This window comes from Sinohyriopsis cumingii, chromosome 6, assembly GCF_028554795.1.
Source record: "Sinohyriopsis cumingii isolate HCF-2022 chromosome 6, ASM2855479v2, whole genome shotgun sequence".
In the NCBI taxonomy this organism is placed as follows: Eukaryota; Metazoa; Mollusca; class Bivalvia; order Unionida; family Unionidae; genus Sinohyriopsis; species Sinohyriopsis cumingii.
The window spans coordinates 62,947,921-62,959,286 of NC_142966.1; the positions used below are offsets into that span (position 1 = coordinate 62,947,921).

The 11,366-nt window shown below is 40.5% G+C and overlaps 1 pseudogene; it reads left to right on the top strand.

Annotated features, from left to right (window-relative positions):
• The first annotated feature begins 10,041 nt into the window (after positions 1–10,041).
• Positions 10,042–10,971, top strand: LOC149797072 (general transcription factor II-I repeat domain-containing protein 2 pseudogene; annotated as a pseudogene).
• The last annotated feature ends 395 nt before the right edge of the window (positions 10,972–11,366 follow it).

The window sequence follows — 11,366 nt, forward strand, 5'->3', positions numbered from 1 at the left end:
TGTGGACATTCAGCTTAGATATTTACATGCCGCTTGCATTGTGCATGAGATTAAATGGTGACCAATAAATACGAACGATACCAAATATCAGAACAGCTGTGGAAATGCAAGACAGAATCACAGAAACTGCAAATAATTAAGTTTCCTTCGTGGTAACATATGAAAGAGACATGCAACATTGATAACTTCTTCCGATGGACTGTATTTAGCCATATACAAAGCAAAAACACATTAGCCAACAAAAAAAAAAACATTACCGCTCCAGTGGCCTAGTGCTTAGAGCGTCCGCCTCGGTTGCGGGTGGTCGTGGATCAGAACCCAGGCCGAGTCATACCAAAGACTTATAGCAATGGTACTAACAGTTGCCTCGCTTGGCGCTCAGCATTAAGAAGCTATTGTTAGGATAGGTCGGCCTGGTGTCAGGATAATGTAACTGGGTGGGACATCACGCTACATGTCTGCGGTATGATGCCCCATTGCTAGACATCACTATAAACTGCCACACTGCAGACATTGGAGCAATATGACAGGAAAATTGTTAAAGCTACGTTAACAAACACACACACACACACTATCCCCCCCCCCCCCTTTAAAAATACACCATACGGGACAGTACTGAGAGATGTAGTAAACGATAAGTTTACGCTTATGATAATTGTGATTGCTTATCAATGCCTATCATATATAGTGTAGACCGTAGACTTATATTAATCAGCTTCATATAGTTTTGTTAAAGTCTTAGTTGTGAGAGTATGCATTTGTTATGACATTATCACTATGAGCAGCAGAGGGGGCGAATCCCACAAAATATTTCGCTTAACAGAGCCTTCTATCGAGGACATTTTAGACAGAGATATTATTTTCACAAAATAAACCCTCCATTCAGAAAACATGACAAAATGGGCTTTCTCTGCTGACTTGGAAGAGTTATATCGTGAAAATATCTACCCGTACAACTATTTCTTGGTACAAGGGTCTATGCTGCGAAAACACTCGGAGGTGTTTAGCCCAATCTGCTGCTCTGTGAAAGTCCTGGCAGAGTTTGCTTGTCGTCGCCGTTTCTGCTGCTGTTAATTAAAAATTTAAGTTAACAATAATGGCTAACATCGGAGAAGCACATTCCGCTAGACTAGCTCGAGAGCGACTAGAAGCAATAAAAAAATTTCTTCCTGTACGAGATAGTGTAAGACAAAAATTACAAGCGCGGCAGCAAACACAAGTTGAATTTGCAACAGGTGCAGAAGAATTATTTAAACCAGTCACAACAGCTACTGAAAAAGCTGCGGCGATCACTGAAAGAGCTTTATTGGGAGATGAAAAGGGTATTCTTCCAGTGCTAAAACAAACCGCTGAGCAGACTGAAAAAATTGCTAGAAGAACCAAACAAACAAAAAAACTTTTACGAGATCTTCCAACTGATATAGCTGCAGCTCAACCTTCGCCCGTCGGCGAAGAAATACTTGAAGGCATTGAACAAATTCGTACTGAACTCGCGTCTAAACCAATAAAGGAAAATATTGGACTAATTACAAAATTTAGGGGGATTTTATTGAAGATCTTAAAAGTACTAAAGAAAAAGAATTGCCTGAAAAAAATACTAATTAGTATATTTAGTAAGTCTAGTGTCTTAAAACCCGGCTCTGAAAAAGTAACTGACGACAATCTTATTAAGTGGATATATCGCATATATAAAAACAACAAATAGGCCAGAGATGATGATTTAGAATACAGAATTCTTGATGAAAAAATAAAAAGCCTTTATAAAGAGAAAATGAAACAAATAACGCACCAGCAGGGGCCTTCTTATCAACTTCCTCCACCTCTGCAACAGATAGAACAACAACAGTCTCTTTCGCCGGAACTTAAAAAAGAGAGGTATCTTAAAAAAGCGAGATCTTTATCTAAAAAAGACACAGGGACAACAGAAAATTTTTTTGACGCATCTGACACTGTAGCTACTGGCAGTGGTTTGGGAATTACTTGTCCTGATAATATCATCAACGATGTATCACGGTTAGAAGTTCTCATCGGAGGAAGACGCGCCGGAAACAACTCTCCGGAAATCATTAATGAAGCGGCTGATATCTGTCAGCGATTATTTCGCGGCGGCATCATGGATACTAACATCTACCGAGAACTTATTGATGAACTCGTGGACAGCGACTGAAAGTCTCCGCGATTAGAGAAATAACAATTAAATAAAATGATCGTACACAATTCTCATCGTAGGCCAGTCATGGTCAGGGTTGTAAATTCACGAGTACCCGTATACAGAATGACTTCTGGAAAAGGACTCGACGATGTTGTCAGGTTATTTTTCGCGAGAATGGCACCTAAAGCAATACCGATCGCAAAACAATTATCAATGAAAGCTATTGACGTTATTAAAGATAAAGCTACCGGCGCTGTTGGTAGCGCTGCCAGTAAAGCATTCTTGGCAATCAAGGACAGACTAGCGCGATTAATACGCAGAAAACCACCGCCGGTAAAATTACCAGTCACCGCAGATATGTCCGCGGATGTTAGTAAAGCAATAAATGAAGCCGCAAATCAAAAACTTGCATCGCTGATAGCCCCCGGACAAGGTCCGGGACAAATGAATACAAGTTTGGTGGCGGGAAGTGGTCTTCGTTTTAGACGATAACTTTTATAATAAAATGTTTAAACGGGAATCCGACCCAGCATTCGACATAGACGAGCCGGTCCTTAAAAATGAATCGGTGCGTGATTATCAGCATTATTCTTATGACGCACGAACCCCAAATCAACGAGGGGGGCAAATTGAACTTCAGGTCCAGGATACAAGTAGATATTTCCTGCCCGCTGAAGCATTCATTGAAGTAGAAGGAGAAATTGTAAAAGCAGATGAAACAGCCTACGGACCTGATGTTAAAATCGGTTTTGTCAATAACGGAATTATGGCCCTGTTTGATAGTGCTATCTACAGCATTGACGGTAAAAATATTGAATCGATTTACAAGGATGTCGATGTTGCCACAACAATAATTGGTCTAGCAAGATATTCTGATGATTATACAAGATCAGCTGGTCCATCAATGATGTTTGCCAAGGACACTTCTAATTTTCCTAACAGTGATCCGTACAATATTCAACGACCGAAAAAGGCCTCTGACGCTAACGCTGACGCTGATGTGTGGCCGGTGGTTCATGGTGCTAATGCAGAATTTAATTTAGGTTTCGCTGCACGTAGACAAATGCTGAAAGGTGATCGTAGAAATTTTTCTTGTGCGATTCCACTGTCGCACATCTTTGGATTTTGCAAAGATGTCAGAAAGGTAATTTTTGGAGCAAAGCATACAGTCGTGCTTGTTAGAAAAGTCAGCGATGATGATGTGCTATGGCGACCTCTAGGCGACCCTGGTAAGGTAAACATAACAAAACTATCACTGTGGATGCCGGTAATGACTCCTGCAATTACTGAAGAACAGCGACTGCTTTCTTTTATGGATCAAGGTGGTAAAATGCTGCTATCGTGGCTTACAACAACCACAGATAGTATGCAAAGTGCCGTTAATGGTTTATTTACATGGCATATAGCATCACAGCAGGGGGTTGCCGCGCCGCGACATATTTTTATTGCTCTTCAGGACGTTGCACGGGTAAACTCGCAGACACGTTCGCATATGATATTTGATCAACTTGGTATCACTGACGTTTCTCTGAGAATAAACGGACATCAAGAACCATCCGAGAATATAATGTTACATTTTGGTAAGAACCATGTTGCACGTGCATATCAACGATTGACAAAATATCTAGCGCGCGATCTAAATATCGATACTGGTTTGCAAATATCACAGTTGGATTTTATATCTCATTATCCAATCTATTACTTCTCGCTGGAGCATCTTGATTTAACCAGACAGTCTGTCGTTGATATACACTTTCGGGCTATCGTGAATAAAGACCCGCCACCAGCAGGAACAGCTGCTATAGCTAATTACAGAGCAATCGCTGTTATACTTTCCGATAAAACAATGCTGCTTGAAGGTGCTGGCGGCCGAATGAGATTCGTTGAAGCACCAGTAGAAAACGTGTAGTTTTCCGAAGATATGTAACAATTAGATCAATCGCGTTCATTATAAAAAATGTCATACAGTCACGTTAATGTCACTCTGACTCCTGGTCAGGCTAAGAAATTACAATCGAAAAACGCGAGCACATGTGGGACAACGATAACACTAAAAAATGATCAGATTACCGGCGGTCCAAACAAGTTATCGCTGACTAAAACCCAACTAAAACATTTTAATAAAGCAAAACAAGCAGCGACTGGAGTTCGACTTGATTTCTCTCCTGCAGCTGTCAAAGATATGGTTAAAACCGGTGGTATATTTCCACTTCTCGCGGCAATACCAGCGTTGATAGCTGCTGCTGCCCCTGCAGTCGCAAAGGCTACCGCGTTAGGAGCTGTTCGAACCGCTGCTAGAATGGCACTAAAGAAAGCCACAGGGAAAGGATACAAAAAAAAGGGACGCGGGCTAAGACTTCCAGGAACTCCATCATCATGGTACCCAAAACGGTTCTGAAAACCGCTGGTTTTCTACCGATGTCCAATTTTGATTTGCTCGATGCTGTTAAACAATTAAATATAAAAAATTTCAGAGGCGTCTTTATGCGAGATCAGCTACCACGACAACCGAATAATCCAGAAACCGGAATTATTAATCTTGATAACAGCAATGGTCCAGGAACTCACTGGGTTGCTTACACGATCGATCCACGTGGAATTATCTATTTCGATTCGTATGGGTTAGCGCCGCCAGTTGAATTTCTCCAGTATACAAAAAATATCCCCGCGTCAGGGTCAAAAGTGTGGTACTCAACACTGCCAACACAAACACTGACCGATCCTCCGATATGTGGCCTACAAGTTTTGAATGTTCTTGATGCGATATCAGCGTCAACCAAACCACCTCACAAAGTTGTGCACGAGTATACCACGGGTCAATTTAAACAGTTTCCTATCAAATAATGGTTGATATCTACGGAAGATCTCTTCTCGAAACAAAGACAAAAAAAAAAAAAAAACGCGCAGATGTAGATTTATCAAAATATGCGACCTAAGATGAAATCGATAATCTTTTAAGTCTGACAGGGACCAAGATGAGGTTGTTATTTTTCAGAACCGGCACGGAAAACTAAAAACCAGCGATATCAAATGGCATGAAATAATTCGTAGGGTTATTGGAGCTACTCCGGGTAACATCCCTGTGTTCACTGATAGCGGAAAAATCCGGGATTCGCTGATATCAATCGCGGCGTTGCGAGATGATATACACAAAGTTGCAGTAAAAAAGACCGGTGATACAATGACAGGTGAACTCAGCATGAACGGCAACAAAATAACTGTTTTAAGAGATCCAACATCGGCTGAAGATGCCGCAAACAAACAATATGTTGACGCAAGCGCTAGCGCCGTTGACGGTAAACTAACAACGTTGCGAGCCGAGTATGATGTTCATGTAAACGCGTTTACAAATCTCGGTAGAAACTTTAGAAAAACCGATGAGACCACGGATGAGTTTTTTGGTACTCCGCACACCGTTGATATGAAGCTTTCTGATATCAAGACCAACACTGACACGATCAAACAAACACAGCAGGATATCGTATCGGGGATTCCTGAGATCGTTAACAAAACCAGTTTGATTAAAGTCCCCACTGGAGTTACTCCCGGGCATATCACCAATATAGTATACACGATATCATCTGGATTTGCAACATGGTCTCGACAAAATAATACTATCAAATATACCGCAACAGTCACTGGCGTGTACAGACTGTCTGTGTTCAGTGCCGCTAAATTTGAAATCTTCACAACATATCCCAAGGAGACATTCCACCGATAAGTATTCCGGGGTTGTGACTATCATATCAAATAGCGGAACCGAAGAAACATTTATACTGGAATCTGCCGACGAGAAATTAACCGCAACATCTTACTGGTGGTGTTTGGAATTTGTAGCTGAAACGCCTCAATTGGTTACTGCGTAAAATAATAAATGACAACGACAGTGACGCAGTCACCGACAAAAGCGCAGCAATACAGATATGGTCAGGTACGCAAATGGCAATCAGAGTTAAAAAATACCATCAACGAATATACAACAAAGATAAAAAATACAAGCGGTGTGTAACCGTGTTAGACACAATAGTATATTCGGTGTCAGCGATAGTTGCATCCACGGGTGTGTTATTATCAGCGTTAACACCAGTGACAACTGCAATTTCAATCACAATTACAGTTTCAACATCAGCGACAATTGCAGGAGTTGCTAATATTATTGCGAAAAAAATCCTCGTGTGCGCTAACAAAATTGCACGAGTATGAAAAGTTAAACAGCACGGCCACAAGCACCTACTCGAAATTGTCTGCGCTGATATCATCCAGTCTTGACGATACAACAATATCAGATTCCGAATTCGCGCAAATGGCAGGGGTGTACAACGATTACAAAAAGAACCTCAATTTGAAACGACAGCAGATAAATAATGACGGAATTACTTCAGCAGATAGTCGCAAATACAAGGCCGGCGCGAACATCTTTGTTAACAGTAACCTCAACTAAGCCAGAATTCAGTATTAATTTTCCAACTGCGATTCCAGTGAGCGAGATCGCGTTAGCACAATTACGAGTATATCACAGTTGGCCCAATATCAGATCAAGATCGTTTGGCGGATTGCCAGCAAATAATTCTTTTGTGTTCGCATATAAAAATAAACCCGATGGCACGCCAGACTGGAACGTCATTGGGTTACCAACCGGGTCTTATCAAATCGAAGACATCAACGAGGAATTACAACGTCGAATAAAAAGAATCACCGGGAAGGAATCAAAAATAGAAATAACTGTTCATGATCCAACGCTGTCATCCGCGATCGAAATAAACACCCCAGACTACGCCGTGGATATATATCAGAGTTCGATCAGAACAGTGTTAGGATGGCCTGAAGTTGCTCCACCGACGCCACCAATACCACCAACGCCAGCGAAGTCTGATTATACAACGAATACACAATCATATCATGAAATTACACCGTCGTACAAACGACGTCTGGATGACATAAAAAGTGCAACGTTGAGTGGTAGGATTAGCTCCTTCCATAAGGATCATATTTGGTGGGAATTTATTTATGGACGAGGCTCCTCCCTAGGAGAAAAAGTCGTTTCTATTGACCTAAAAAATATTATTGAAATTTTTGAAAAAATTAATCAAGAACATAAAACACAACTAACGCGACTACGGCAGAGCTTCCAAGAACATCTTTTTGATATAACAAGTTCACGCAGAGAAATTATCAAGCACATTGAAATATTAAATCAGCTTGCCGCCGACATGGAATATATTAACCAGCGAGCAATTCAGGCGACAATTGATCACCCTGATAACATAAATCGCCATAAACAACAATTTCTAGCCCATTATTCACTGACAACAGCCACGCTGCCAAATTTTAAATTTCACGGGTATAACGTGCCCGAGCTGAAGAAATCAGTCAATGATCTAATCAATGAGTCCTTCGACGGCATACTTGCACAACACAGAAAAACACTACCGGAGCCAACTGTCCTCAGACATAACAATAACACCGAAGGGCAGGGCCGTCATGTATCCCCGGGCATCGTAAATATAACTTCAGTGGTCGCGGTCAATCTTGTGTGTGATGTCATCGATGGCAGTTACAGCACGGACACAACAGTATCAAATCAAGCCCAGCAAGGATTTATTCTTTATTCATTTACTCCGAAAGAACCACCTGGATTTCTGATTGTGCAAGAGCCAATCAATCAGGTCTATCTGCGATGTCATAATCCCTGGCTGACCAGAATAAATTTCACGCTGACAGACCAGTCTGGGAATCCCCTTGATTTGCGGAATGAAACACTACATATTAGTCTCCTGGTAAAGTCCTAAGGACTTTCATCGTATAACGATTTTCAGTCTTAAGACTTTCAATCCTGAAGATTTCCAAGCCTTTTCAATTAATAATATTATATTATAATAATGTCCCTGAAGACAAAATGTGATGATGATGTCACTGATGTCACTGGTGATGATAGCACTGATGTCACTGATGATGATGTCACTGATGATGATAGATGTCACTGATGATGATAGCACTGATGTCACTGATGATGATAGCACTGATGTCACTGATGATGATGTCACTGACGACGATGATAGCAGTAATGTCACCGTCAACATAAAAAATATTTCAATAAATTATTTTAAATAATAAAAAAATATAACATGACTCGTGCATTTCACGAGAAGATATTGCAGTAAAAAGATATATATATTTTCTGCAACACTGACAAATTCACGGCATTTATGGGGTATTTACAAATAAAAATCACAGAAATCGTCCGATTTGCTAATTTTGATGGGGTACTTTACTAGCAAAAATCACAGAAATCGTCCGATTTGCTAATTTTGATAGGGTACTTTACTAGTAAAAAGCAAAAACATTCCCAATTAATCATCGGGTATTATATAATGTATCACCGCGTGAAATGTTTCATACATAATAAAGAACTTCTTGATGAAGCTGTCAGAACCGGAAAAGTTACCCCGGAAAAAATAATCATTGATATATACGGGAATGACTATTTTATACTGACTGATAACCAACTTCAGGTATTAAACAAAGATCATATTGTGATCGCGCATTGCGGTATACATCAAATCCTCGAATATATACGCGTATTTAGATCTTAGATGGATTTATATGTACCACCACACAGATGTTTTTGTGTATGACAAACAAGCGCTCGAGCAAGCAGTCAAGGCTGCATTTGCACAAGAAGAAATTAACGTTAATTTGCTTATTGATGAATACGGAGACGAAGATTTCTTACTAACACAGCAACAGTTGGATAATCTCAGACGCGAGCATAGTATTTCAATTGTATGCGACAGAGATCAAATTCTCAATTATGCACACTCCTGCATTGAACCCGACCGATTAAGGGAAATACTATCTCGCTGACAAAATCAAGCATCAAGGAAGTAAAAAAAAATATACCGTTTTTTTTACTTTCATTTCCAAGTACTTGACGAAATCAAGGTGATTTCCAAGTAAATCAGCGTGAGATATTTACTTCCTTGATGCTTGATTTTGTCAAGGTGAGGTATTTACTTCCTTGATTTCGTCGCTGACTTCATCACTGACACTGTCCGCGGACATACAATCCTTTAACTTCCTTACCCGGGTATTTATTATCTTTTTCATTTCATACTCGGCCGCCAATGCCAACCTAATCTTTTCAATTGCACGAGACAATGAAACAAATTCATTTACTTGTGCTTCTTCTACGGTATCCAGCGATTTATACAAATTATTTTGAATTCTTTTTATGAACCGATACTGAGCAGGAAGAATATAACGCCCTGCGCATTTAGCATCATGTAATGATTCAAAATTAGACATGATTGTTTCAGATTTTAGTGATAAATTAAATCCTTGTTTTTCTAATTTTTTAATAGCAGCAATCACATTATTGATATTTTCGTAATTCATATTTATATATATATTTATATATTTAAAAGAAAAAAAATAGACACCACATCTCCTTGAGTCTCTAGCTGATCATATGATAGGCTACCAAACTCAGGAGCGGAAACACGACTCCCACGTGAGCCCTTAACCTGTCAAATAACAGTCTAGAACATATGTGTCAAACTCAAGGCCCGCGGACCACATCAGGCCCGGCGTACAATTATATCAGGCCCGAGAGGTCTTGACCGGCGTACAATTATATCCGGCCCGAGAGAGAATTTTAGGCAAAAATATTTTTTAATGGCCCTGCGATATAAAGTGCAAATCAGATTCCCTAATTAGCAGCCTTGCCAAACGATAGGCTACCTGAGAGCGTTCTCGCTTCGATCAGAATAAGCGAAAAAAATGGACTAGTTGGAAGGATGCGGTTAAAAATGCAGGAGAACTGTACTGGTGAATTGATAGCATATCACTGCATCATACACCAAGGATCGCTGTGTGGTAAAGTCCTCAACATGGAAGGTGTAATGAGCACTGTAACACAAACCGTCAACGTTATCAGAGCCAAAGGTTTAAATCACCGCCAATTTCAGTCTTTTTTGCAGGAAATAGACTCAGAGTTCGGCGACATGCCTTATCATACAGAGGTGCTGTGGCTAAGTCGGGGAAAAGTTCTTAGTAGATTTTTCCAGCTGATCGAAGAAATCTGTCAATTCATGGACAGCAAAGGAAAAGACTCCACAGTTTTTCGGGATAAAAAGTGGAAATGTGAGTTGGCTTTTCTGTCTGACATAACCACTCATCTCAACGACTTGAACCTGCAGCTCCAGGGATGGGACCACTTGATCACTGATATGCATGATGCAGTGAAGGCATTTCAAGTGAAGCTGCGCTTATGGGAGACACAAATGCACCAATGCAACTTGTCTCACTTTTCTTGTTGCCAAGCAATGTTGAACCAAGTCAACGCTATGGTGTTTCCCAATGCACACTTTGCTGAAAAACTTAGCTTACTTCGGGCCGAGTTCGCACGGCGCTTTAATGACTTTGAAGCACAGAAAAGTAATTTCGAGCTTTTTCGTAACCCATTTGCCATAGACGTGGAAACTGCACCTGTAAATTTGCAGATGGAGCTAATAGAGCTGCAGTGTAATGGGACACTAAAGGCAAAGTACGACACTGTGGGGCCTGCACAGTTCACTCGTTTCATTCCTGAAGAGATGCCCCAGCTTCGTCTACATGCGGATCGAACCTTGAACATGTTTGGTAGCACATATCTGTGTGAGCAGCTGTTTTCTGTGATGAAGATTAACAAAACATCACACAGGAGTCGTCTCACTGATTTAACACTTGCAGTCCATCATGAGAATCTCAATGACACAGAACATTACTCCCAACATAAACGAACTTGTAGCCAAGAAAAGATGCCAAACATCCAGCTCTGACAAATTGGCATAAGAGCGAAAATGGGTATGCCAATGATCGTTTATTATTAAAACTTTTTTCTGTTTTAATTTTTATTAATGTTTAAAAAAGGTTTAATTTTCCGCTTTCGGCCCGCAACCTTACGTGTGATTTGAGTTTTGGCCCGCTGAGCGATTGAGTTTGACACCCCTGGTCTAGAAGGCCCAGAGGGTGTGTTTGCGAGCGACGAGACATTCCCCATGTGAACCCCTGGCTTACCTGATGATATGCTAGCGGGTTCATACAGGGACAACACATAACATATAGTATTTACATCTGTAAAGCTTCTAAATTGGCACAGCATTTTAGCAAGCTTACAGTAGGACGGTACGACATATAGTGTTTACAGTAGGACAGCACAACATATAGTATTTGC